We start from the raw sequence: 6,000 nt of genomic DNA on the forward strand, positions 1-6,000 counted from the left end.
CATTTAATTTAGGTATAATTTGTTCAATATGTATTTTCCAAGACAGTGTACTGTCTACATGTATTCCAAGGAATTTTGTATCAAGTACTTTACAGATTAATTTGTTGGCATAACTGATGTCCAGATCAATTTGGTGGTTGTTTTAAGTTGTGAATGATATGTAATGGGTTTTATCAAAATTTAATGAGAGTAAATTGGCTTCGAACCATCTGTTTAAGGCTTCAAATACAATATTTATGCCATTTTTAAAGTTTTCAAATTTAGAGTTTTTAAATATTATACTAGTGTCATCTGCATATAGAATTGGTTTAGATTTATTGTTGATGGTTTGCGCGGCCCCATACTACCTCTTTGGTTTAAGCAAATGAATTTCCCCAAGCACATCATGGCGGACATGCTTCATGCAAGAGCTGTTGAGTAACAGAAACAGCCGTTGCTAAATAATACACGCAAACAACAATAGAACAATGGGTTTTGCAGCCCATTTCTAGGCAACGGCTCCGTAGTAATTCCACATATGTGCTGACGTCACAGAACAATACAGCAGCAGTGTTTTATTTATGTCCGTGCAGCTTATGCATGCATAATGGCACACCCCAACAGTGCTTAACTATTATGAGATTTGTGTTTTCTGTGTGGTCTGCAGTAAAACTCTGTTTTCTGCTCTGTCTGTGCCGCGGCTATATAAAGCGAGTCCTCTTGCAACTGAGAAGCGTTTTAGTTGAGTTCCGAGGTTCCAGGGTGATTGAACAAGAAATGGTAAGAATACCTCATGGTGATTTTAAGTTCTAGTTTCTGTGTTGGAATCCGTTGCAAGAGACGACTAGTAAAGACGGAGAATCCTAGTGCGTGTGCAACGGTGAGCTGAAAGTGTGTAGCATAGCAATAGCGTTATAATTGAGTGTGATTAAGAGAGAGTGTGTAACCGAAGTGTCAATAAATCCAATCATCAGAACTAGAACCCTTTATTTTCGTCACGCGTAACCCCCTACAAGTGACAATACTGTATATAATGTTTATGCTACCACAACAGGATAGCAGTACTTCCATTGCGACGGAAGTTGGTACAGCGAAATTCAGGATGGCCGCGGGACGTCAGGAGAAGTAAGGTGTCAGTTCTCTGTTATATTCACCATGAGGCACAGGATGAGTCGAAACATAATAAGACCTTAATGGTGTCTGCAATGTCACATCCACTATACTACGAATATCACTCTTAGGTTATTTAACTACGTAGACAGAAGTATATAAGTATAAAATCGAGTGACTCGGAAAGACGATTATGAATTGGGTAAGTAGGCAAGATTTTAGAAGCAGTTTCTTTAGTTGGTTATTTAACGACGCTTTTAGTATGGACATTAGAGAGCATCGGATTTGGGATGGCCCATGCAATATGAAATGAAAAGGATTTTAGAAGGAAGCGTTCGTGGCCTATTTTAGGCAATATCCCGGAATTTGGGTGGACAAACAACGCAGAGTGAAGCTCGATAAGGAAAACAGTTTTCCTTCTTTTATTGCATTTTCTTCATTCGCAATGTAAATTTAGATTCAGTCATTCACCGAAATGGTTTATATAACGACAACGGGTTTATATGTAATATATATATTGATATTTATTGTTTGCCAGTTGTATGAAACAGCTGTCCTCCTGGTCATTTTAGTAGTAACTAAGTACACCAGTTTACAGTAAAACCATCTGTCAGTCATTTACGCCAGCAAACTGTGACCGTAAATATTTCTGTTTCAGTTCCCGAACCCCTTACTTCTAATGCTTAGTTATGGTTTCTTTCTTTTCTCATAGCAAAAAGGTAAAAAAAAAGGTATCCTGTAACAGACCGTGAAGGCCCATAGGGTTGTGAGACGTTGAGGGTTCCACATTCTCTAGAGAATTGGCTCCAAGATGGCGGTAAGGTTGTCAGCCTTACGAGCCGACCGCGATTTACTCTCCAGGAAAAGTATTTAATTAATTCCTGGCTGGAAGCATTAGGTCAACTGCTCTTTGCTGATTCCTTTTCATCTTTTTTTTTAAATACGCATGAGCCTATCTCACTGCCACAGTATCCCAGTTCCCGTTTAACACAAGCATTCCTGCATAGCTTCATTTAGAAGTACGTTAATATTTTACGTAGAGATCTTCTTCATCACAACGAAGCCGACATTTTTCTTTGTTCAGTTTTACCAGAAGTCAACCTGCTATAAGTCACAAAACCAATTTCTGATGATAAGTAAATTGTTAGTACTAGACTGAAGTTTCCTGCGGCGTGCCAACACACTCCTAAATGAAAAATGAGACAACATTCTGGGAAGAATTCATGACGTCTCCTCTTCAGTTGCTTCAGACAGCGTTACAAGGCTAGCATAAAGTAGGACGTAATAGTGATACTGTTTCACGGTCCATTCTTCTTCAATATTTCTCTCATAATATTTCCAGCTATATTGAATTTGCCATACATGAATTCATGGTTTCCCATCGACGTTGTACTAGATTTCTATGCCGGTCGAGAAAACCGAAAGGCCGTAGAGATTTGTTGTGCTGATAACGCAACATCCTCTATCCGCTAGAGTTGGCACTAACTTCGCCTACAAGCGGCAGTCGCTCGGTCAGTATAGTTCGCTTGCGGACTACAGGCATGGCAGTTTTATACTGTTAAAATAATTTGGATACGTTTGTAGCTACAATGTGATCACTGATCACCATTCTCATGCCTATGTCCACTCCATTATTTAATCAAACAGAAAGCGAAACACAGAATTCGCGGTGCAGTCATGGAGTTGCTTACATTCTACAAGAGTATGGTTAAAAAACGTAAAGCTTCCACTTAAACGGGCCGTGAAGGCTCATAGGGTTGTGAGATTTCGAAGTTCCCAAATTTTTAGATAATCGGCTCACAGATGATTGTGAGGTTGTCAGCCTTAAGCGCCGGCCGCCCTTTAACCCCAGGAAGATTCCTGGTACTCGTTTCTGTTAGAGGCTGAGTCGACCTGAGGACCATAGTGCGGCTGGTAGGATTAGGTAAATTGAAATAATATACCTCATCAGTACTCGAACCCGAGACCTTCCGGGTTGTAGCATAGTAACTTAACCAACTACGCTCCCGAGTGCTCCCTACAAGATTATGCAGCCAGTAGAATCAGCATGTTATAAAAATTGTATAAACAAACCAAATTGTATGGCCCCGTGAGGGGGAAGGACAAAACTGCAATGATGGTAGGAGATCAAAAACAAAAATTGTGATATGATTTCCAGTGGTAAGATACACATGCTTAATTTCAAGGAAGTCCGCCAGTTAGTGTGAAATTGGTAAGACATACACGGGTTACACAGGGACGATGAAAATGTCAGGCTGTCTTTGCATACGGCGGAAGTAAGAACTTGCATTGACCGCTGGATTTCCTATATCACCCTCCTGAAGTCCATTTAATATATGAATCCTGAATGCACTCAATCTCGCCTGAAGTCCGGTCGTTGTTTTGGGGTGAAGCTTGCGGAGTTGGCAGCAATGCAAAACAGTTCCGCGCGCAATCGCCGCTCGCCTACTCACACTCCCGTTTCCAACAGGTAGCAATAAGGGGATGGGGTTTATATCGAACTGGGTGGATGTATTCTTGATAAGGGGGTGAAAGAGGGCTGAAGAAGAACTGTAAGGGATGTGCGGTGCCTGAGACCCCAGGAAAAGCTATTATCGATCAATTTGTTTGCTTGTAAATGCCCGTACATGATTATCAGTGATACATTGAAACGAGGGAAATTCGCTTATATGATTCTATTTGACAGCATTCGCCGTTTATTTCAATATCCATTACAGACAGAGAAGGTCAACATTTTACTTTCAGTTAGTCAGGTTCGAAACGTGTGCATAGTGCTAAAGTAACTTGACCATGCGAAGAACAGGGAAGGGCGTACACAGGCCAACTTTCTCACCAGAGCCGGTCATGGTAGATCAAAGGGACACAAATACAAGAGTACTATGTAGGAAATTCTATGTATGAATGCAGTTTGCTTAACTTATTTAAATCTAAGGAAAATGGAGGAGCAGGTCGTACAGGATGCACGGGAAGTAGGTATTTTGGAGCATGTTATGTTAAAGCCGTACAAACCATTACCTTTCGTGTGATTCTCACGTCTAATTACTTCACCGATGACAACATTCATTGCATTGGGGTCAATTTAAGAACCCCAAATGTCTGCGCGGACGAAGCAAGAGATAACAATGAAATTCATTTTTATCACCGAAAATTTAAATTTAGCTTCTAAGCAACGGAAGATTGTTACTATAAATGCAATTGAAAAGTGAAAGTGGTTCCTATGATTTAAGGTTTCATTTTGGAGGGCGAAGCTTGCCACTGTTTCACTGCCACCAATTCTCAGTATCTTGACGTGTGTGAGGAAGTTTTCAGTCTTGTATCGTCGAGACGAATTCTGGAGTTACTCTTGTCCACGTTACTAGTGGTTTCCGCTCTCAGAATACGGAAGTGCCATACTGTTTGTGTGCAGTCGCAGCTCTCAGGATTCCTTATTTTGTCTTCCGTTTCGTTCTCAAGTTAATTCACTCTCTGAAGACAAATATTCGACTCATCTACGTGTTCAATGATGAGAGAGATAAACCCAGTCCTACGACCAGTGACGACGCTGAAGTTTGGCCCTTCATTTCCAGAAATAATTCAGCTTCTTTCTTCAAAACATGTAAAATGTTAGAATCCTACCATGATAGAACCATCAAGAAATTATAAACAATAAATAAACAAATTCTGTATAACTCAAGAAATTTTTGGTTGACGGTGATTCATTCCTTCTAACCGATTGGAAGCGAAGAGTTTTGAAACAGTTTTATGAAGGAATGATATGTTTACAAATCTCAATCTGTCCTATTTTTCACGTCCTTGGTGATAAGCTGAAGCATGACAATGTTCCTTCCCGTCATACTTTGAGTCCGATATGTCAGAATAATAAAGAAATTTATATTTTCTGAGATACTCGGCAGTGTAATCCTGCAAGATCCAGGCGACATTTCAGAGGTAAATATCTCCTCTGAAAAATCGACTAACCTACATAGCGTCACATGACAGAATAGAGAATGATTAGAACACCGCTCTGTAAACTTGAAACCCCAGCATCTCACTACAATATTATATTTGGTCTCTGTGTATTGGCCTATACAGACTACAGCCCAGTCTGGACACCTTCATGTGAGTTTGCACCTGTGGCCACATCTTTCATTGCCATTGAACCAATTAATTCCTCAGTTATACCGAACTCTGCGCCGATTTCCCGAACGAAAGTAACAAGCTGGGTTCTGACACCCTCGTTGGTGCTCTGATCCATACAACAAGAGCTGACTAAATATTAACGGTTCACGATTTGAACCTTTCTTCAGGGTTGAAATGTGTTACTGAGTGTTGTTTCGGATTTCCTCTATACCCCTTCAACTCGTGATTCTTGATAAAATAATTTTAGAAAAATATACTGTGACGTATTTGCGCTATGCAGGACATCCCCTCCCCTGCCAGCGGTGACGTAACAGATTCGGAGCTCTGCCGCTGCTACGGTAACAGGCCAGTCAACATGCCGCCCCCCTCCCCGCGGTGACGTAACAGCACTTCCCACTGTGACGTAACAGGGGAAAACGCTGGTAACACGAGGAAACAGATAAAGGTATAAAAAGCAGGCTGAGCAATATGTGAGGAGTGTGTGATCAGGAGTGACAGTGCGGATCGTGAAGTCGCCGAGTGCAGCAGAAGTCTAGCAGTAGCCAGAGTGAATGGAAGTAGGGGAAGTATTTATGATACTGCCGATGACAGTAATTGTGAGAGCGAATGTTCAATAAATTCGCTACATTTAATAAGGCGTGAAGTTATTTGTCTCGTTATACACCCAACACGTGACAATACTTTTCTCAGCAATGCAAAATTTACAGTTGTCTCTGGGCATTCTATTTTTATTTCTCCACCTTTAAAAATTCTCAAGTTTCTTCCTAAAAATTCTGGAACCACTTAACTTCT

Source organism: Cryptotermes secundus, unplaced genomic scaffold, assembly GCF_002891405.2.
Source record: "Cryptotermes secundus unplaced genomic scaffold, Csec_1.0 scaffold1033, whole genome shotgun sequence".
NCBI classification, from domain to species: domain Eukaryota; kingdom Metazoa; phylum Arthropoda; class Insecta; order Blattodea; family Kalotermitidae; genus Cryptotermes; species Cryptotermes secundus.